General features: G+C 43.5%; 1 pseudogene; it reads right to left on the reverse strand.

Annotated features, from left to right (window-relative positions):
• Window positions 1-24,400, reverse strand: part of LOC133119331 (zinc finger protein 208-like) — a 135,151-nt pseudogene that overhangs the window by 74,871 nt on the left and 35,880 nt on the right.

The raw sequence follows: 24,400 nt of genomic DNA on the forward strand, positions 1-24,400 counted from the left end.
CGGTGAAAATGGATTTTCACCAAAATATTTTTTAGAGTGACTCCGTAGCTATCTTTACATTACATTAATCCCCAGTGTGAGTTCGCTAGTGTCGTTTAAGGGTTCCCTCCTGACTGAAACTTCCCACACTGGGCGCAGTGGTACGGCCTCTCCCCAGTGTGAGTTCACTGGTGTCGTTTAAGGTTTCCCTCCACACTGAAACTTCCCACACGAGCTGCAGTCATGTGCGTTGTTGCTGCTGGTGTCCACCTGTTTTGGGCTGAGGAGTCTGACTATCTGCAGTGTCTGTAGGGGTTGGCTGGGCAGGTGAAATGAAGTACATGTAGCATTGTAGAGTAGTGATGTACTACACATGTAGCTTTGTGCCTGTACAATATGCATATAGAGTAGTGATGTAGTACACGTGTGGCATTGTGAATGTACAACATGCGTATAGAGTAAGGTTCTGTATTTTTCATTGTCTAGCTTTGTCTAAGTTTCCATGTACTGTTACCCTCACAGTTAACGAAGATGCCTGCTGTGCTGTGTGTAGTTGCGGTTTTACAACCTTACATTTGTGGAAGTGGAAAAACAAATTTGCTTGTGAGCTTAACGATTTCTCATTTGTGTGTGTTTGTGTTCGTGCGCGCGCGCGCGGTATATTGCAGCTGTTTGTGTACCAGGCTTTCTCTCCAATGCTTTGCATTGCATGGAGAAATAATAATAATAATAATAATTTTTAAAATCCTGGATAACCTGTGCTGGTTATGTGTAGCCTCACTGAACACCTGTGGGTTTGTTCAAAGCCTGTCGTTATTTAAAATGAGTTTGCTTTTGTCAGTCACATGTTGACCATAAGTTTTATTGGTTCATGCAATCCTAGAATATTTTGTTGCGAAAAAATCAAAGTATCTTTTCCAGAACAACAAGCATCCCGTTTTTCAGTTGGTTATTGCATATTGTAGGATAAATCGCTGGGCATTCATTGGTATTATTTGAACAGGAGGTGATGATGATTTGTCTGGAAATTTCACCCTCATGAATATCGTATGTAACCGATTTGAGGTAATGAATTTTAACACTAAACGGTTCTCTTCTCTAAGAAAAACGTTTTGAGTGAATTTGAAAGTCGAATTTGAACATCGAAGCTATCTTTGCCGGGGCAGTCTAATTATGAAGTGTGTTTAGTAAGTTGTTCTGCAGTAGCCTTCTCCGAAATAGTAGCCTGCACGAATTGCAATCGGGCTAAATTTAGCAGTTTGTCGGGTAACGCAGTCTACCCATGCCATTCCGGTCTGTCAGGAACCTCGTTTTCTCACACACCTGTGCGACAAAGCGCGTTTCCGAGGCGCGCACCTTCCCTTAGCAATGGCTGGACGAAGCAAGCGCAAGTTTTATTTAATTTTTTTACATGCCAGTTAAAATGTATGTATACTTCCACTTTTAAAGAGGTACTTTGAGAAACAATGAGAAGTAGGGGATGGGCGAATAGTTTATTAATTTGGCAGACGGCTAAGTGACGAAGTCAGAACTCTGAGCCGACATTGTTTGCGTAAAATGAAATTAAATGAAAGCAAATCATTTGGTTTCAACAAACCTTGTAATGTTCCTGGTACGAAATATTCGCAATTAAATATGAAATTAATTGAATAAGCAAACTATTAGGCTATTCCATTAAAATGAATACAACTGTTGATAATTTTACATAGACGGGTGTCAATTTGAAGCCATTGGTTGTCTAGAAGTAGATATAGTTTTTTCGGTAGTTTGTAAAATATAATGTGGTATCAATGATTAAAAAATTATTAATTTTAGATTTATAACTTAGTACGAACAGTCGCCAAGTATATTGTAGGATGAATATACTCGCAAATGAATGAGGCCTACATGATTTAGTGCGTTTTTGACAAGAATGCCTTATCGTTTTCTTGGAATGTGTAGTTTATTATTCTGTGTGGGTACAAACAGTGCGTTTGTGCATGTGCACAGTTTGAAGCGATTGAAAATTGTTGAAAGCCTGTAGTTATTTAAAATCAGACGGTTTGCTTTTGTCAGTAACAGTTAAGCGTCAACATAAGTTAATAAATAAATAAATAAATAAATGGTAAATGGCAGGCATTTATATAGCGCCTTTATCCAAAGCGCTGTACAATTGATGCTTCTCATTCACCCATTCATACACACACTCTCACACCGACGGCGATTGGCTGCCATGCAAGGCCCCGATCAGCTCGTCAGGAGCATTTGGGGGTTAGGTGTCTTGCTCAGGGACACTTCGACACAGCCCGGGCGGGGGATCGAACCGGCAACCCTCCGACTGCCAGACGACCGCTCTTACTGCCTGAGCCATGTCGCCCAAGATCATACATTGATTGTACCATCAGTTATATCAAAATAAGTAAAATGGGGAAAGAAGAAAAGTTACATTAATTGGTATTCGAGGTTGAGAGAGAAGGTATGACCGTACAGTCTCTCACCTGTCCTGCCATATACAGGCCATGGGGCCTAATTTAGGTTAAGGCTTGCTGTCGCCCCACCCACTGGGTAAACCCAACTCTAGCGCTATTCAAGAAACTAAGCACATTTATGTCAAATAAGTTAACCAAATAAGCAAAACCCAAAACAAACCAACATATTCAGCACTTTTCTCTCATGCAGACCACTGTCCATAAAATCCTGTGTTTGCAGTTTCCATTAAAATACCCCCGTCTACGTGGTCTCGTCCGTCCGCGAAACACTCCAATTTCCACGCAGTCGTACGGCCGCTTTACAAATGATTCAACTGACAAATTATTTTCACCCAAAAAACATGTTTCCCAATGATTTATTGGCACCCTCTGGGATAAAAAAAAAAAATAGTGCAAACCCTATTGGCAAAGATGACAGCTGTGAGTCTTTTCCTATAATTTCTGATAATGTTAGAGAAGAGAACACATGCAGAACTTTTCAAGATTATTGATATCCTTTGGTCTGCGTGCACGGCCCGATGTGTAAGATGGAGGTTCCAGAGCTTCCTCAAGGTTGCAGCTCATCAGCAGCACGGTGTGGCCCAGCCCCTTCCTGTGAGAGAGACTACAGACCAGGAGCTACTGCTCACTCACAGGTGAGCAGGAGACCCCACCACACACATGCATACACACACACACACACGCATAAACATACATGCACATACACACACAAACACACACACGCACACGCACACACACACTCACACACTCACACAAACACACACATGTACATACACGTACACACACACACACAGACACACACAGACACACGCACACACACACACACACACGCACACACGCACGCACGCACGCACGCACGCACGCACGCACGCACACACACGCACACCCTGACCCAGGTCTAAGGACAGGGCTATGTGCTGGTTTGGATGATGAATCTAGAGATGGGCCTTTAAATTGGTTGTGCTGTGGCACACTCTTAAATTTCCCCTCGGATGCCCTACAGACCAGACCGGTCTTGCCCTGGGATAGCATTTAAAGAAGAATCTGCTGAAAGATTAAAAATCTCACATCTATGGATGTGCCACTGATGCCACTTTTTAATGGTTTAGATGGAGGAGAGGCATCACGTTCATGGTTGTTATTAATCTGTTCATTGTGAAGGATGTGGTGTTTGTGTGTGTCTGAGTGCCACAGAGACCAGCCAGCTCTCAGCACATGGAGAATATACATCAGTACAATTACACACATTCACCATGCAAACGCTGCTCAGGGCCATCTGCAGATGCAGAACTTATATTTCATGTATTTATACGTTTTATATGTTTATACGTTCAGCCAAACTGGATCTCAAATGTGCGATATTTTGGGTAAAGGTCCAATTCCCAAACAGAACAAATCGCTTCCTGAATCCATCTGTTAAGAAGCACTCAGTCATCTAGGGACAGGGAGGATTAGATATACTTTATTTTGTTTGTTTCTGATTTTTCCCATTTTCTCTCAAAAAGCAGTTCTCTCTGCTGCCCTCAGGAAAGTGGTCCCTAAGCGCACACTCCAAAACCTCCTTTAGGTTATTTGGGTTTCCAGACAAGAAATAGAAGGAATAAGTCATTTAAATGGTAAATGGTAAATGGTTGGCATTTATATAGCGCCTTTATCCAAAGCGGTACAATCAATGCTTCTTATTCACACATTCATACACACACCCACACAACCACTGCGATTGGCTGCCATCCAAGGCACTAACCAATTTAAGAATGCACCGTTGGACTTTAGCCAGCTTGGTGCACCTTAATTTTTTTTGCAAATTTAGGATTGAAATGCAAATAGGGAAATATGGGGGCGGCCTGTAGCATAGTGGTTAAGGTAAATGACTGGGACACGGAAGGTCGGTGGTTCTAATCCCGGTGTCGCCACAATAAGATCCTCACAGCCATTGGGCCCTTGAGCAAGGCCCTTAATCCTGCATTGCTCCAGGGGAGGATTGTCTCCTGCTTAGTCTAATCAACTGTACGTCGCTCTGGATAAGAGAGCCTGCCAAATGCCAAAAATTTAAAATGTCCGTTGTGATGCGAGTGTCAGTTGTCTGTGTCCTTACTGTACGGCCATGTAGCTGTGAAGAAGAATTTAATAGTTTCAAAACAGGCATCTGTTTTTCAACACATGACGATAATTCTGACTTCGATTTATTGTGCTGTAATGAGAACAAATGCAAATCATCACTTGAAGTTTTTCTCCACATCGCACAGAGCAATTCCACATATTTTTGTGTTTATTTCTCGAAGATCCCCGGCATTTAAGGAGCAGAAAGATAAGCCGGAAAGCAGATTTTTCAGCGCTTCACAAACACAGGAGCGTGTAATGAGTGATAGAGATTATCGGATCGGCGTAGAGATTATCGGATGATGACGTTTGCTTTAAGATGCGGTAGGGTGCCTTTTTGATAAATCTGCCCCTGGAGGTGAGGCGCTGGCCTGGACACTGCAGAATTTAACACTCAGCCTCACCGGAGCTATTGATTCAGCCTGCGCTCACACAACCCAGCCAGACACTTTCCCTCAGGTTCATTCTCAAATACTTATTGGCTTATTGACCGATGAATTTTCATAGAAAGACCCTTGGGGTCCATTAAGACACAGTCAGCTCAAATGCCTCAAAGGCTTCAGGACAAAGAAATAACTTTTTTAAAAATCGATAAGCCATCCTTTTCCCCGCAGATCTGTGCTGTATTTTTAGGAGAAGTGAACGGCCCCGCAGACCCAGATTGTTGATGAAGCTGATGGGTAATCAGTGCAGTACTGAGGTGGGCAGACTGCATTGGCTACAACAGCGGTTGCCAACCTACAGTAGCATGGCTGTAGTGGTAAATGGATTAGCATCACGGTGTGGGTATCACCTCCGTTATTATAATTTGATTGGAGCAATGTTTTTTTTATTCTCAAATGCTGTAACACTATATTGCAGGGATCCCCAAAACTCACCCTCAAATTGAAATCCTTGGTTTTCCTTCCTCCTGGGTATAATTACCTGAACAATTAGCTACTGCTTGGCCAGACTGGCTTCACACCTGACTCCCAGGTAAAGGGAGGGTGGAAAACCAGTTGGTAACCTAGTGGCTAAGGGACATGACTGGGACTCAGAAGGTCGGTGGTTCAAACCTCAGGGCAACCACAATAAGCTGTTGGGCCCTTGAGCAAGGCCCTGAACCCCACATTGCTCCAGTGGGGGATTGGCCCCTGCTTACTCAAATCAACTGTAAGTCGCTTTGGATAAAAGCATCTGCAAAATAACTAAAATTATTTTTGTAGATTGACACTTTCAACCGTGTGTTTTTTTAGCGATCGGCACCATCAGCGAGCACAGAACATCAGCTCACAGGCTGAAAATGTCTACAAGCCCTTCTTGTGTGTCCCTGCCTTAGCCGGCATCTTGCTAACGCTAGCGCTTCAGGGAGACCGGTTGCTTCCTGCTGTCTGCCATTGTCATTGGCCGAACGTCCAACTCTCTGACTGCTGTTTGGACAAGACGGGGCAGGGCGAGGGAGGGTTGGCGGATGGGTGTCCACCGTCCTAAAAAGCCAATCGGGGACTGAAGGAACATCTCAGCCAGTGACTGGTGTCACCAGGACGTTCACTCTAACTAATCCTGTCCGTCAACAGCCCCCAAAGCCAGTTTGAGTGACAGCACAGATGTTCAACACTAGATTGGAGCCAGACTGGTAACTGGAACACAGGGAGCAAAAGCTACTTGTGTCAGAGTTACTGTGTCGGAGGATCTGGACCTGGAAGGTTGGGGGTTCGAGCCCCTGTGTGGTCACAACAAGATCAGTGCAGCCGTCGGGCCCTTGAGCAAGGCCCTTAACTTCACATTGCTCCAGATGGGATTTACCGCCTGCAAAGTCAAATCAACTGTAAGTCACTTTGAATAAAAGCGTCAGCTAAATAACTGTGATGTAATATCTGTGTTTTCTTCAATGTGTGCATGTTTTAGTGCATTATATGTGTGACTACATGCGTGTTTGCACGTGTGTGTGTGTGTGTGGGTATTTGTGTATGTGTGTTCCTTGGTTACAATGGAGTGAACAAACATGCACCCCGCCTCTAACATTGGTCCAGGTGGCAGATGTCCCTGCCCTGTCCTGGCATATGAAGCTAATTCATGGAAGCTGTCATGTTTGATTTTGCGGGTTTCTGTGCACCAGCAATGGTGACCTAAATGACATGAAGAGGAATGAGAAAAGTCTTCATCTTCTGTGTGGCTAAAAAAAATGCATTGTAAACGTTCCGTCCTCATAGTATAATTTCACCAGGGAAATTCATAGTTTTGAATGGACTTCAAAGGAGAACTTTTTGGCACCAAAACGGCATTACCTCCGGTTACCACTGGAGGGCAGCGGTGAGGCCGCTCCAGGCAGGAAAACGGTCAGAATCAGTAATTACCGCATCAGCGGCAGTCCTGGCACAGTCGAGGACAATCATGGCGCTAATGCCGCCTCGACATTCTGCAGCGCACCTCAGCCAAATCCACAATGACCAACAGACGAAATACAATCCTTTATTTAGCTGGAGAAGAAAGAAGCAGCCAATCTCCTGGTGGCTTGAGCCGGACCTTCCACGTTCTTTGGTTAAAATGCGTCTCGAAAATGTTTTCAGCATAAAATTTTAACTTGCATATATTTTCAGATATCATATTTTAAAATGTATATTTTACTATTTTATATTTTGATATTTGAGACCTTTTTTTATATATATCCAGAAATGATATACAGCTCAAGGTGGCAAGAGGAGGGGGTAAAAATGGCCAAAAAAAGAGATAGTACAGTTCAGTTATTTAGCTGACGCTTTTATCCATTTGATTAGACTAAGCAGGGGCCAATCCCCCCCTGGAGCAATGCAGGGTGAAGGGCCTTGCTCAAGGTCCCGACAGCAGCACTGATCTTATTGTGACAACACTGCCAGGACCCAGTCAAGCAACCGATCCGTGAGGCTACAGGTCTGTAGGCATCTTGAAAATGGGCACACTCCTGGTAGAGTGTACAGGTTTGGGGGGGTGCTGCAGTAACAGGGAGAGGGGTCAGGGTGGACCGTGTACTGGGTCTGGGGACCGACGTTCCGTTCGGCCGCGGCGGGTTCTCATCGTTTCCCGGGTAACGGGAGCTGACGGGAGACGGCTCGGACAGGTGCGCTTTGTGGGGGGAGATGAGTATGCAGCCTGACTGCAGGAGACGAGCCGATTAGCGCATCGACAGCCCCTTTCATCAGGCTGCACTGGGGCAGAGAGAAACTCCTCTCAGCACTACCTGCCCCTACCTTGGTGAACTTTGGGCAAGTTATACACACCTGCAAGAGATAATGCCGATTTATCACAAAGCAAAAAGTTTAATGAATTTGACGCACACACACACACACTCTCTCTTACACTCACGCACATGCACTTATTCACACAGACACAATCCCTCTCTCGCACACACACACACACTCACACGCGCCCTCTCACATGCGCACACACACACACACACACACACACACACACACTCACTCACACGCGCCCTCTCACATGCGCACACACACACACACACACACACACACAAGCAAGCACATGAACACATTCACAATCCATCTCTCGCACTCTCACACACTGACACACTGACACACACTCTCTCACTGACACACACAATCCCTCTCTCACACTGTCACACTCACATACTGACACTCACTCACACACTTCCTCACGCACTCACGCACGCGCACACACACACACACACACATACACACACACACACAAAACACAGTTCCCCCAACTGTTTGTGTCACATACAATAAAACTCTGTGTTCCATGAGAACTCAATTTCATGCTAAAGATACCTTTTTTCCAACATGGTTAACCTTGCATTTTGTTCGCATCAAATAATTTAGGTTTTTACAATCACTTTGACACTAATTTCAGAACCTTGAGGTCATTTTTCAAAACTGTAGACACAAAACTCAAAACGGAGAATCAAAAACTGAACACTTTTTTCAATTGCTTGTATACAATATTCATGAACCAAAAATCATTTGTTCGCTGAACCATATCACTTGTTCACAATGAGACAACCTAACGTTCAAAGTTTTCATTCATTTACATGCATTTAACTCCCAATGTATCCAACTAGTCAAATAAATGTAACATTACTCCTAATGCATAGTTTTGTGGAAACCAATTAATTGTAACAACATGATATGTTTAGATCATGAATGTTTTAGGGTAAATAAATAAGTTGACACCAATTACTTTGGAAGAGGATCATTTTTTAATGTAAGACTTCATCACCATCCATTGTCACAGGGGTTTTCAACCTTTTTGGAGCTGGTGCTCAAATGCTCACAGTGGTAGGAGTAATGAAGGAGAGGCAAAGTAGTATTCAGGATGTGAATCCACCTGCAACAACATTTTATTTTACAGTGAAATTAGGGGTTGTGAAAAAAAATCAAAGTATCCTTTCCAGAACAACTGTGGCATCCCGTTTTTGAAGTTGGTTATTGCATATTGCATATTGTAATGATAAATCATAACATTACTGGCATTTGGCAGACGCTCTTATCCAGTGCGACGTACAGTTGATTAGACTAAGCAGGAGACAATCCTCCCCTGGAGCAATGCAGAGTTAAGGGCCTTGCTCAAGGGCCCAGCGGCTGTGTGGATCTTATTGTGGCTACACCGGGATTAGAACCACCGACCTTGCATGTCCCAATCATTTACCTTAACCACTACGCTACAGCATAACGGCATTCATTGGTGTTATTTGAACTGGAGATGGAGATGGAGATGGAGATGGAGATGGAGATGGAGATGGAGATGGAGATGGAGATGGAGATGGAGATGGAGATGGAGATGGAGATGGAGATGGAGATGATGATGAGGCGGAGGAGGAGGAGGCCTACAATTAGTGTCAATTTCACCCTCATGAATATCGTATGTCACCGATTTGAAGTATCCTATTTTCAGTAGCTGAATTATGAGGCTTTGGAAATTAATCCAAACAAGCGTAGCTGTAAAAATGCAGCTGAAGTGTAACAGAACAGAATAAAAATGAAATATCACTTGGGGTAAATCATAAGAGGCCGACAAAGAACGTAATTAATTCAACACTAAACGTGTTCTCTTTTAGAAAAACGTCTTGAGTGAATTTCACACACACGTGCTATAAAGCGCGCCTCCGAGGCGCGCACCTTCCCTTAGCAATGGCTGGACGAAGCAAGCGGGAAAGACGCACGTTTCTTTGTGTGGTAAGTTTCTTTTTTTAAATATATGCCGGTTAAAATGTATGCCGAAATGAAATAATTTGGTTTCAACAAACGTTGTAATTAGGCTATTCCATTTAAATTAATTTAACTATTTAATTCCTGTTGATAATTTTACACAGACGGGTCTCTTAATTTGAAGCCATTAGTTGTCCAGAAGCAGATATAGTTTTTTCGGTAGTTTGTAAAATAAAATGTAATAAATCATGTGAAGTGTAGGAATATTCAAAAGTGTGACCGTTAAATTGAGTTATTTCGGATTGATTTCTTAATGCTTTCAGAAGCCAATATATATTATATATAATGTTGTAGAATGAATATGAGCCTTGGCTTTAAGTATGTACAACAGGATTAGTTATCATTTTCAGTTTCAAACTGTGCACATGCACAAACGCACGGTTTGTACCTACACAGAATAATAAACTACACATTCCAAGAAAACGATAAGGCATTCCTGTCAAAAACGTAGTAAATCATGTAGGTCTCATTCATTTGCTTGCATAAGAAATGTGATATTTCTGTAATTTGCACAGTGACATTGACAAAACAGTATAACTGCGTGGACGAATAATAATTAATGAAAAAATCCTGGATCACTTGTGCTGATGTGGAGCGTCATTGAACTTGTAGACTGCTGTGGGTTTGTTGAAAGCTCGTGGTTATTTAAAATCAGACGGTTTGCTTTTGTCAGTTAAAGTTCTGGTCAGCAAGCTTAAGTTTTAATTTAGATGCTAGATGCTTTGAAAGATTATAACTTGACTTTTAAATTTGTGTGATTGATTGCTGGCTCAACCCATCTTTTCTATGTTTAATATTTGAGACAGTAGGAGTTTGTCGATGTCTTCGTTTGTTTTTAAAAGTTTCCCCAAAAAGGGGTCTGCTGAATTCAGAAAAAACGCAGCAAACTTGTTTGTTCTAACTAAGAGCAAAGATCATACATTGATTTTACCATCAGTTATATCAAATGAAATAAAATGGGGAAAGATTAAACATTTAATGAATTGGTATTAGAGGTTGAGAGAGAAGGTCTGACCGTACCTTCTCTCTCAACCATACTCCCGTATTCTGGCCATGGGACCTAATATAGGCTAAGGTTTGTTGTAGCCCCACCCACTAGGTAACCCCAACTCTAGCACTATTCAATAAACTGAACAACACATGTTTTTACCACATGAATTAACCAAATTAGCATACTCAAAACAAACCAACATATTCAACACTTTGCAGACCACTCAGTGTCGATAAAATTCCCTGTGTTTGTCGTTCCCATTAAACCACCCCTGTCTACGTGGAAACGCCCCTATTTTCACGCGATGGTATGGCCGCGCGATTTCCCAGGAGAACCAGGGAGCGTACGCGTGGTGGAACGGTGGTGAGTCTATGGAGTTGTTGTCATGAAGTTTTAGCCGATGTGAAATGAGTATTTTTTACAACCAGAGTGAATGTTTGCATTTGTTGCTTCCAGACAAAACTTATGAACGGAATATTCGTTGCTTACGAAATGCCGGTAGGCCTTTCCCCGCATTCTAAAATAATGTCGTTTGTTTGATGGAAGTTAAAGTGACGGGAATGGTGCCTAATGACGATGAACCAGCAATGCAAAACACTATGAAAACAGTAGTGACAATGAAAAAGGAGATGCTGCCTTAGCAAAACTATTTGTCCAAGTATATAAATGCACAGAATCTCGTCTGGTATACAGTGCTTTTAGGGTTTGAAATCAATACTGAGGAACGAAATCATAGCAGGTTGATGAGTCTGTTTCCTATCAAATCTATCTCTGTTTTGGTAATTATTTTGAAGAAGCTGGAACAATGCAATTTGTACTCTTTGAAAGTATCAATTTTGGAAACAATTTACAAACAAATTATTTCAAATGAGCAGCACTTGTAGAATGTGTTTCTAATGGTGTAGTTTTATTCATCCAGGATGATTTATTTGATTTATTTATATGGAAGGGACATGAATGCACAGAGTGGCAGGTTTAGCGCACAAGATGATTTTCTGTTGTGGTCTCCTGGCAGGTTATCCCGATAGTTTTGAACAGTAAAATGGTATGGCTATGAAATATTTTAGGATACTAATAATCATACCTCAGTTTTATATTTAACACTCTTTTTTTTTTTAAATGTTACATTTGCAAAGGTTACTCCACATTTGTTATTCCTTGTAGCAAATATTTCACAAGTTAACCCCTTTCACATCTCTATACATCTATTCTTTATATTTGTAATTACCCTTGCTTATTATTATTGTGTCTAAAACATTTTGAACTTTTGTTTTTGTTTCTTTTATTGCATTACATTACGAAGCATATAGCAGACGCTCTTATCCAGAGCGATGTACAGTGCAGATCAAACACAGGGACAAGTGTGAAGAGGACCCTAGAGGACAATATATTATAAGAGTTTGTTTCAGGGGGACTACAATATTACAGATACACATGTAGCATTGTGAATGAGCAGTATGCCTAGAGAGTAGTGATGTAGTCCACATGTGGCATTGTGAATGTACGACATGCCTATTGAGTCAGGTTCTGTATTTTTCATTATCTAGCTTTGTCGAAGTTGTTAGCGTTTCCGTGTATTTTTACCCTCTGTGCACACCGTAGTCCGTTTCCTGGTTGTTCGTTAATTCGTTTCATCAGTCTCGTTTCATGTCTCCGCCTTTCCAATCATTGAATGTATTTCCTGTCTGTCATTGTTCCCACCTGTCTCTAGGATTTGGATTCAAGTTAGTTACGAGTTTCTAAACCTCTTTGTTTCTGTCTTTTGCCGCCAGATTATGTGTCCTGACCACACTCTCCAACTTTTATTTCTGATTGATTTCTGTTAAGACCTGTTCTGTCTTAGACTTCCGCCTTTTGCTTTATCCTTCTGTTTTGACACGTAGTTTCACTGAATCACCGTTTATGAAGATGTGTGCTGTGCTGTGTTGTGTGTAGTTGCTATTTTACAACCATACATTTGTGGAAGTGGAAAAACCAAATATTTGCTTGTGAGCTTAACGATTTCTCATTTGTGTGTGTTTGTGCGTGCGTGCGTGCGTGCGTGCGTGTGTTCGTGTTCGTGTTCGTGTTCGTGCGTGCGTGCGGGGTGTATTGCAGCTGTTTGTGTTCCAGGCTTTCTCTCCAGACTAGGGTTCCATTCCTCATCTTCCGAGTCGCTTGGCTTTGTAGCCCTTGCCAGCATGGCTGTCCAAGATCGGGGAGTTCAGCCCTAAGATCAAGTAGAAAGGTAGGTAACTAACGTTCAGAAATCCCATTTGGATAGTACCATCTCATTTCTAGACAGGACAAACTGCAAGCCTTTGCAACTGCAACTTCCTGTTCACATGTGGTCAAAGTCACACTCATCTGAGGTGAGGATAATCTTATTTTTCAACTTGGCAAAGTAAAAACAAAAGACACTTCACAATGTATGTAATCAAACATTTTATTATGAATATTGAAAAACATGTTTCAACTGAGTAGAGGGCAGAATGAAGCGTTTTGGTACTTGTCAGGAAGTACAACCTTGCACTGTGTAAAATAAAGAGCATTTACCGAGGGCTAACATAACTTCATGGTTCCTCTTGATGCTTCTGAATCGCACTCACATTTTTGCTCATTTTTGCCATGAAATGGAAAGCTTTGTCGAATTGCTGGTTTCTGATGGCAAATTTAGGGCGCCACGAGTGGCAGTAACAGATTTTTTCAGTGAAATTCGGGGTTATGTTTCTGTCGTGGTACGAAATATTAACGATTAAATATGAGAAAAACATGAATTTTATGTATGTTTTTGTTGCCTTATGTTTTCGAGCTCGAATGAATGGAATATTCTGATATAATCGATTAGGTATTCCATTAAAATGAATATATAAAATTCCCGTTGTTAATTTTAGACAGACTGGTCTCTTGATTAGAAGCCGTTAGTAGCCGAGTCGAGAAACAGATATAGTACTTTTTTCGGTAGTTTGTAAAATACAATTAGGTAGCTATTAATTACAAAATGAAAAATTTAATAAATCATGTAAACTGTTGGAGTATTTAAAGTGTCATCGTAAAATGGAGTTACTTTTTCAGTTGCCAAGTGTATTGTTGAATAAATATGCAGGCAAATGAATGAGGCCAACATGATTTCGGTAGTTTCTGACAAGAAAGCCTTAGTTTTTTTGGAATGTGTAGTTTATTATTCTGTGTAGGTCCAAACCGTGCATGTGTACATTTTGACGCAATTTAAAATGATTAATCCTGTTATACATAATTTAAAGCAATATCCATGGCTAATAACAAATGTTTTATTTGTGTAATTTGACTTTCTGACCCGGTATTTAGTGTTGAGCACAGTGACTGTAAAACATTATAACTCCATTGCATTGCATGGACAAACCTGTGCTGATGTGTAGCGTCATTGAACTTGTACAGCTGTGGGTTTGCTAAGTCTGTGGTTATTTAAAAGGAGACGGTTTGCTTTTGTCAGTAAAAGTTAAGCTTCGACATGCTGGCCATGAGTTTTATTTGTGCATGAAATCCTAGAATGTTTGATATTATGAATTTATTTAGCAGTATTAATCTCCTAAAAATGTGTTTAAATGTGTTTTGAACATCCATTTTATGAAATGAAATAAAATGGGAAAGGTGAAAAATTGAATCCATTAAGAGTGTATTTTAACTAGATAAATTAATTTAGATAAAATGACATTTTAAACTGGGTGTTTTCAAGAAAGTCACCAAGGTCTCGTATTTGTTAAATGTGTACTTGCTGCTTCCAACAATTGTATTTGCAATTATCGTTGGAAAATTTTTGCCACTGGCATTCTTAGGCTAGTTAGGAGATGATGATGAAGATGATGCCTACAATTAGTGTAAATCTCACCGTCATGAATAGGAACGTAATGAATTAAACACAAAACGTGTTCTCTTCTCTAAGAAAAACGTTTTGAGTGAATTTGAAAGTCGAATTTGAACATCGAAGCTATCTTTGCCGGGGAAGCCTAATTATGAAGTGTATTTAGTAAGTTGTTCTGCAGTAGCCTTCTCCGAAATAGTAGCCTACACGAATTTTGAAGTTCGTCGGGAAACGCAGTCTACCCATGCCATTCCGGTCTCTCAGGAACCTCGTTTTCTCACACACCTGTGCGACAAAGCGAGTCTCCGAGGCGCGCACCTTCTCTTAGCAATTGCTGGACGAAGCAAGCGTGTAAGACGCACGTTTCTTTGTGGGTTTTTTGGGGGGTAACGTACCAGTTAAAATGTATGAATACTTCCACTTTTAAAGAGGTACTTTGAGAAACAATGAGAAGTAGGGGCTGGGCAAATTGTTCATTAATTTCGACGTGGTCTCGTACAGCCGCGCGATTTCCCAGGAGAACCAGGTAGCGTACGCATGGTGGAACGGTGGTGAGTTGTAATAATTAAGTTTTAACCAATAAATGAGAATATTTCTACAGCCGGAGTGAATGTTTGCATTTGTTGATTCCAGACAAAACAGATGAAGGGTGAACCTGACAAAGTATATGAACGGAATATTTTGCATTTTTGGATTTTCAAGCATTCGTTGCTTAAGTTGCCGTTTTATTTTTTATATTGATTGAGAAGGGACATCAATGCACGGAGTGCCAGGTTTAACCGTAGTCTCCTGACAGGTTATCCAGGTCGTTTTGAACAGCAAAATAGTTTGCCTATGAAATATAAATTCCATGCGGACCATGGCCCCTCGATTACGTAGAGAGCAGAGGAAGAGAAGTTAATGATAATGAAGAATTGGCCTTGATGCTCCAATACCTTTGGAGGGGACTGTGTGACCTCACCTTAAAGTGCTAATTGTTGCTTGATGATAGAGGCCCAGCAAAATGGTCAAGGTAAACTCTGCTGTGGAGATCAGGGAAAGGTGGTACTGTTGTGCGTCTCAGGATCATTGAATGCTCCCGTGGCAAGACAAAACAAAATGCATCTCAATCGTGTTGGGTTGCAGCTGCATTGGCCAGTTTCCCCGACACTGTTCCTGTGGTTCCATCTTCATCAGCTTTAAGTGCAAAGATTTAATACTAATCACATAAGAATATAATGTCATTTTAAGATGAAGATTTTATATGAAATGATCAAACAATTAGAAAAACAAAATGCAGTTGGTAGAGAAGGTATGCATTTGAACACCTTAAAAATGTTTCATCACAAAGTGAGAACTTGCTTTAAAACATGTATTGTTATGAAAAAATGACACTCCATTAATTAATTCATTACCATATGCCCTTGAGCATGTGAGTTCGCTGGTGTCGTTTGAGGGTTCCCTTCTCACGGAAACTCTTCCCACACTGGGTGCAGTGGTACGGCCTCTCCCCTGTGTGAGTTTGCTGGTGTAGTTTAAAGTCTGACCTGTGACTGAAACGCGTCCCACACTGGGCACAGTGGTACGGCCTCTCCCCTGTGTGAGTTTGCTGGTGTAGTTTAAAGTCTGACCTGTGACTGAAACGCGTCCCACACTGGGCACAGTGGTACGGCCTCTCCCCTGGGTGAGTTTGCTGGTGTCGTTTAAGGGCTCCCCCTTGGCTGAAACTCTTCCCACACTGGGCGCAGTGGTACGGCCTCTCCCCTGTGTGAGTTTGCTGGTGTTGTTTAAGGGTTTCCACCTGACTGAAACTCTTCCCACACTGGGCGCAGTGGTACGGCCTCTCCCCTGTGTGAGTTCGCTGGTGTCGTTTGAGGTGTGCCCCTCGGCTGAAACTCTTCCCACACTGGGCGCAGTGGTACGGCCTCTCCCCTGTGTGAGTTCGCTGGTGTCGTTTGAGGTGTGCCCCTCGGCTGAAACTCTTCCCACACTGGGCGCAGTGGTACGGCCTCTCCCCTGTGTGAGTTCGCTGGTGTCGTTTGAGGGTTCCCTTCTCACTGAAACTCTTCCCACACTGGGCGCAGTGGTACGGCCTCTCCCCTGTGTGAGTTCGCTGCTGTCGTTTAAGGTTTCCCTCCACACTGAATCTCTTCCCACACTGGGCGCAATGGTACGGCCTCTCCCCTGTGTGAGTTAGTTGGTGTCGTTTAAAGTCTGACCTGTGACTGAAACTTGTCCCACACTGGGCGCAGTGGTACGGCCTCTCCCCTGTGTGAGTTCGCTGGTGTCGTTTGAGGGTTCCCTTCTCACTGAAATTCTTCCCACACTGGGTGCAGTGGTACGGCCTCTCCCCTGTGTGAGTTCGCCGGTGTCGTTTGAGGGTTCCCTTCTCACTGAAACTCTTCCCACACTGGGCGCAGTGGTACGGCCTCTCCCCTGTGTGAGTTCGCTGGTGTCGTTTAAGGTTTCCCTGGACACTGAATCTCTTCCCACACTGGGTGCAATGGTACGGCCTCTCCCCTGTGTGAGTTCGCTGCTGTTGTTTAAGGTTTCCCTCCACACTGAATCTCTTCCCACACTGGGCGCAGTGGTACGGCCTCTCCCCTGTGTGAGTTCGCTGGTGTCGTTTAAGGGCTCCCCCTTGGCTGAAACTCTTCCCACACTGGGCACAGTGGTACGGCCTCTCCCCTGTGTGAGTTCGCTGGTGTTGTTTAAGGGTTTCCACGTGACTGAAACTCTTCCCACACTGGGCGCAGTGGTACGGCCTCTCCCCTGTGTGAGTTCGCTGGTGTCGTTTGAGGTGTGCCCCTCGGCTGAAACTCTTCCCACACTGGGCGCAGTGGTACAGCCTCTCCCCTGTGTGAGTTCGCTGGTGTCGTTTAAGGTTTCCCTCCACACTGAATCTCTTCCCACACTGGGCGCAGTGGTACGGCCTCTCCCCTGTGTGAGTTCGCTGGTGTCGTTTAAGGTCTCCCCCTTGGCTGAAACTCTTCCCACACTGGGCGCAGTGGTACGGCCTCTCCCCTGTGTGAGTTCGCTGGTGTCGTTTAAGGTCTCCCCCTTGGCTGAAACTCTTCCCACACTGGGCACAGTGGTACGGCCTCTCCCCTGTGTGAGTTTGCTGGTGTTTTGGGCTGAGGAGTCTGACTGTATCTGCGACAGTCTGAGACGGTGCACAGTGTCTGTGGGAGCTGGTGGAAGGCTGGAGACTCTCTGATGTGACTGATCCTGCTCTGAGCAGTCTCACATATTCCTTACGGTGGGAGTGCTTGATGTGTTTGTGCAGGTAGATCTCTGCTGTGTAGGAGAGCGAACACTGAGTACAGGGAAAGAACTGAGAAGGAATGTCCTCGCCCCCTAGTGGAGGAAAAAGAGAATGAGTTAAAATTATTTCTGTTTTTAGCACAAAGACATTTTTCTCCAGTGTGTCAGATTCTTACATCTCAAAATTCTGGTTATTTCTCAAAATGGTCCAAAATACGCACTTCGGTTAGGTGAGGATTAACATGGGCATTGATTCGGGCAAAGTCCTATTGACATCTGATTTTTCTAGTCTTAAAACAAAGCTGTGAAATGGGTCACTTCAGAATTGCAGGACACCAAATCCCAGAGAATGATCTGTGAGAAGAAGGGAAGAGAAGGGATTAGTACCTTTAGAAGAGCACTTGTTGCTCCACAGGTCGTCGAAGGTGATACCCAGGTCTTTGGCATAGTCGTCCCCATACCACACCAGCAGCTCCTGCCCTGGGTGAATGGGGTTAAAGCAGCGATACAGAATAACCCCTCTGTACTGGAAAGCCACAAGATTCTGCTCCTCCTCGTTTCGAGCACAGTTAACATATCTGAGTCAAAGAGAACACGGGGAAGTAAGAAAGAGCCCAACAAAATTATTAATGTAACATCATATTATAAGGTAGAAATGCAGTCAGTGGTTTCTGTAAGCACTACTACCAACCTCATCCAGTTGGAGTGGGTTTCACTCTTGGCATCAATGACACAGCGCTTGCTCCTGGAGATCTAACACAGCATCATTAGCCAGGCTTAATTTCTACACCGTTAACCTGTTACGTCTGTGCCACAAACACTCATAGAGCTCTATATTACTTTAAAATCTCTGCACAATGACCCCGTTATAACATTTCCACACTATGAAAACCCACACTGCTCTCGACACTGAACTCTCCACTGCACTATCACTCAAGAACAAGGTCCTTCTCACCATCCAGGAGTAGCCGCTCTCCATGTCTTCCTCAGTCAGCTCTCCCTCGTAGGGTCCATAGTGTACTCCACTGGGCACTGTCTGTCCCTTGGCGAACACCCCCAGGCCTGCTCCAGGGATGCTGGAGACTCTGACCTCCAGACCGGGGGGCAGGGTAAGCCGGGCCCTGTCGGGGGCCCCTGCGGGCGCTGGAGAGTCGAAGATGAACAAAGGGGGGCCGTGGACCGGGCATTCATCAGTGAAGAAGGACTGGCACTCGTCACAATCTAAGAGAAGGGAGAGTTTATCCATAGCTGGACCTCAATAACAAGAAATAGAAATTGAAACAGCCTTTGTTTCCGCATGGCTCACAGAAATCATCTTCATCTCTGGGCTCCTCTTGCTCAGTGTAGCACACTTTCTGTGTGCTGCGGAGCTTTTCACCACGGACGTAGACGGTTGCCTGCTCCTTCTGCGATTTCAAATGCTCTTTCTTCGATCGTCCTGAAAGTCACAGAGCAACGCAACTGTGGGCGAAATACAACAGACAAACATGCTACAGGGCGGCCTGGTTCCAGGTCAGTGGTTCTAATCCAGGTGTAGCCACAATAAGATTGTGAGGAAGGCCCTGAACCCTGCATTGCTCCAGGGGAGGATTGTAATCAACTGTACGTCGCTCTGGATAAGAGCGTCTGCCAAATGCCAATAATGTAATGTAATGCTGGAGCAATATTGGGAACTGATGAACTTTGGACAAATGATTGTTGTACTTATGTCAATCTGTAAGTACTGTGTACATTTAATTTTATTGACAGTAGAACTCGCATGTAATAGGTCGCTACCACAATTTGGTGCCACATCCATGTAAGTGTGTCACTGCCCATTCCATGAGTCTTGGGTACCCATTGTCATATCACATAACTATTTATCGGCAATTGCCAAACGGACAAAGATTCAGTTTTTCATCAGTTTGCTAGCCGAAGCCTCAAATTGTGTGCTTTTCTTTGCTTTTGTTCCACATCATTTTGAAGACAACAGCTTGCAAACACTCATTCATTTAGAAAAAAACTAAAGTGAGAAGAATACTGGATGGAGACCATTAGGATGTGACATGAACAGGCACCCATGTGTAAGGGCCCATAGACCTGCATATACCAGTATTTGGTTGTTTGGAGCTCTGTTTGCATGGCTCTCTCTGCTTCACAACGGAGGAACCAGGAAACAAATCGTCACCATCATTGCTGAGGCTGGTAGCATCCTTCACTTCCTAAAAGAACAGGAATATTTGAATGCGCAGAAGACAACATACATTCATGTTCTTACAGTGTTCCTCAGTGGTTAATCAAAGGCAGCTGCGATCAAGTGCCCTCAAATCACAAAACATGCCTGGACAGCTGTATTTTAATGCTTAAATGGGTTTCAAAATAGCATTTTGCATATTATAGTAAGTGATTGCATTTGATGTCTGAGTCCATAAAGAAAACAAAGGATGGTGCTGATTTGTTTATTTTTTACTTGAAAGACGAGGCAATCGGGGCGCTATTAACCCGACTAACCCTGAGTCTCCCCCCCCACCCAACTGAAATGGATCATTCCATGTTTCACAGCACACGCCTGCCGTGCACACGCTGAAGCAGGCTGGCTGCAGACCAGCGGAACTGTGGTCGAGGCAACGGCCCAGTGTGTGCCCACCCACAGCAAGACTCCCAGCTGGTGTGTGCTACGAACGAGTGCTAAAGAGGAAAATGGACAACCGTCACAGCTGGTTTCCCCGTCACTAGAAATAATAGCCTCAGGTCCAGCCGGTGTCCTCAATTACACAAGCACCAGTGGAGTGTGAGCGCGTGGGCCGCTGACTTCACCTGTGCGCTGCAGGACGCTGGAGGTTCTGCCTGCGTTTGAGCCAGCGAGGCTGCCTGTGTCCTGGCCTGTCCTGCTGCACTGCTCCCTGAAGCACCAGTCTGATTGGCACTCCGGATTTTGGAACTGAAGCTCCGGGACACTGGAGTGAATGAGTGAATGAGTGAATGAGTGAATGAGTGAATGAGTGAATGAGTGAATGAGTGAATGAGTGAATGAGTGAATGAGTGAATGAGTGAATGAGTGAATGAAGTGTATTTGTAGCATTGTGAATGTACAGTATGCTTATAGAGTAGTGATGTAGTACACATGTGGCATTGTGAACAATATGCCTATTGAGTCAGGTTCTGTATATGTGTGTTGCGGCTGTTTGTGTACCAGGCTCTCTCTCCAGACAAGGGTTCCATGCGTCATCTTCAGAGTCGCTTGGCTCTGCAGCCCTTGCCAGCATGGCTGTCTGAGATCGGTGCTCCCTCATGAAAGCTGGAGTCGGGGAGTTCAGCCCTAAGACCAAGAAGAAAGGTCAGTAACTCACGTTCAGAAATTCAGACCTAGGTACTATCTAATTTCTAGGCACAAGGACAAACTGCAAGCCTTTGCAACTGCAACTTCCCGTTCACATGTGGTCAAAGTCACACACATCTGAGGTGAGGATAATTTTCTTGAAAAAGTAAAAACAAAACACTTCACAATTTATGTAATAAAACATTTTATTTTATGAATATTGAAAAACATTTTTCAACTGATTAGAGGGCAGAATGAAGTGTTTTGGTACTTGTCAGTACCTTGCACTGTGTAAAATAAAAAGGGCCAAGGGCTAACAACTTCCTTGTTCCTCTTGATCCTTTTGAATCGCACTCTCTCACATTTCTGCAAATCCACTCAGTCTTGGAGAAGTAAACTTTGAGCTCCTCTAATTTATCCTGGGACAGGACCAGAGAAAAGAGGAGCTCTGGATTTAACATGCAGTAAAAGATCCCACACCAATTATTTGCTTTCCCTGGAATACAAGTTTGGTTTCTTTAGCCATAGCACACAGGGCTCTGCAATGCTCCCATTTTGGCGCATTTGCTTCTTAAAAGTGATGTGTGCTTACAGGATCGATCATGTGTGCACCTACTTCAACTTAGCAGCACATGTGAGTGTAGAGCCCTGATACAGCTAGGAAGACGATGGCTATTGAAATGAGAATCTCGACTTGTCAAATAACATTACTTGAACTGTCATGTAGCCAACTAATGCATCTAGATAAAACTAACATTGCAAATTGTGAAAACATCACATCCGATGCAATAGCACCATCTACAGGTGTTGGCCTTCAACTATGTTTGTCAAATAACTTTCGCATCTGGAATGGGAAGAATTATTGCGATATAGCCAAGATCAATAAAACCTTGTATGTTACCTACGTCAGCTTATTAAAGAATGTGAATAGAATATAATTCACAATTATGGATATATACTTTGAAACTGTTAAAATGCGAATGTAATCTTTACATCTAGCTCGTAAACGATATGTGCGAAACAAACAGTACCTTGAAGTTGAGCCGCCTCCATAACTAAGTTACTTAATATAATTATATTAACATTTGAAAATGGTGTGTTTTCACTAACATTACATTACATCTAAAGCATAGCTATTTGGAAACGTATTACTTGTAACAACAGTCATGAAAATATTAGGATAAATCGATCAATCAGTCTTTTTCCAAGACTCTGGTGACCGCAACTTTTATTCAATTTCACCCTCATGAATATCGTATGTAACCGATTTGAAGTATCCTATCTTCAGTAGCTGAATTATGAGGCTTTGAAAATGAATCCCTACAAGCGTAGCTGTAAAAATGCAGCTGAAGTGTAACCGAACAGAATACAAATGAAATATCACTTGGGGTAAATCATAAGAGGCCGACAAATAACGTAATTAATTAAACACTAAACGTGTTCTCTTTAAGAAAAACATCTTGAGTGAATTTCACACACACGTGCTATAAAGCGCGTCTCCGAGGCGCGCACCTTCCCTTCGCAATGGCTGGACGAAGCAAGCGGGAAAGATGCACGTTTATCCATAGCTGGACCTCAATAACAAGAAATAGAAATTGAAACAGCCTTTGTTTCCGCATGGCTCACAGAAATAATCTTCATCTCTGGGCTCCTCTTGCTCAGTGTAGCACACTTTCTGTGTGCTGCGGAGCTTTTCACCACGGACGTAGACGGTTGCCTGCTCCTTCTGCGATTTCAAATGCTCTTTCTTCGATCGTCCTGAAATTCACAGAGCAACGCAACTGTGGGCGAAATACAACAGACAAACATGCTACAGGGCGGCCTGGTTCCAGGTCAGTGGTTCTAATCCAGGTGTAGCCACAATAAGATTGTGAGGAAGGCCCTGAACCCTGCATTGCTCCAGGGGAGGATTGTCTCCTGCTTAATCTAATCAACTGTACGTCGCTCTGGATAAGAGCGTCTGCCAAATGCCAATATTGGAATTTAGAAAAAAACTAAAGTGAGAAGAATACTGGATGGAGACCATTATGATGTAACATGAACAGGCACCCATGTGTAAGGGCCCGTAGACCTGCATATACCAGTATTTGGTTGTTTGGAGCTCTGTTTGCATGGCTCTCTCTGCTTCACAACGGAGGAACCAGGAAACGTATCGTCACCATCATTGCTGATGCTGGTAGCATTCTTCTCTTCCTAAAAGAACAGGAATATTTGAATGCACAGAAGACAACATACATTCATGTTCTTGCAGTGTTCTTCAGCGGTTAATCAAAGGCAGCTGCGATCAAGTGCCCTCAAATCACAAAACATGCCTGGACAGCTGTATTTTAATGCTTAAATGGGTTTCAAAATAGCATTTTGCATATTATAGTAAGTGATTGCATTTGATGTCTGAGTCCATAAAGAAAACAAAGGATGGTGCCGATTTGTTTATTTTTTACTTGAAAGCCGAGGCAATCAGGGCGCTATTAACCTGACTAACCCTGAGTCTCCCCCCCCCCACCCAACTGAAATGGATCATTCCATGTTTCACAGCACACGCCTGCCGTGCACACGCTGAAGCAGGCTGGCTGCAGACCAGCGGAACTGTGGTCGAGGCAACGGCCCAGTGTGTGCCCACCTACAACAAGACTCCCAGCCGGTGTGTGCTACGAACGAGTGCTAAAGAGGAAAATGGACAACCGTCACAGCTGGTTTCCCCGTCACTAGAAATAATAGCCTCAGGTCCAGCCGATGTCCTCAATTACACGAGCACCAGTGGAGTGTGAGCGCGTGGGCCGCTGACTTCACCTGTGCGCTGCAGGACGCTGGAGGTTCTGCCTGCGTTTGAGCCAGCGAGGCTGCCTGTGTCCTGGCCTGTCCTGCTGCACTGCTCCCTGAAGCACCAGTCTGATTGGCACTCCGGATTTTGGAACTGAAGCTCCGGGACACTGGAGTGAATGAGTGAATGAGTGAATGAGTGAATGAGTGAATGAGTGAATGAGTGAATGAGTGAATGAGTGAATGAAGTGTATTTGTAGCATTGTGAATGTACAGTATGCTTATAGAGTAGTGATGTAGTACACATGTGGCATTGTGAACAATATGCCTATTGAGTCAGGTTCTGTATATGTGTGTGTTGCGGCTGTTTGTGTACCAGGCTCTCTCTCCAGACAAGGGTTCCATGCGTCATCTTCAGAGTCGCTTGGCTCTGCAGCCCTTGCCAGCATGGCTGTCTGAGATCGGTGCTCCCTCAAGAAAGCTGGAGTCGGGGAGTTCAGCCCTAAGACCAAGAAGAAAGGTCAGTAACTCACGTTCAGAAAT

The sequence above is a fragment of the Conger conger genome, chromosome 19, assembly GCF_963514075.1.
Source record: "Conger conger chromosome 19, fConCon1.1, whole genome shotgun sequence".
NCBI lineage: Eukaryota > Metazoa > Chordata > Actinopteri > Anguilliformes > Congridae > Conger > Conger conger.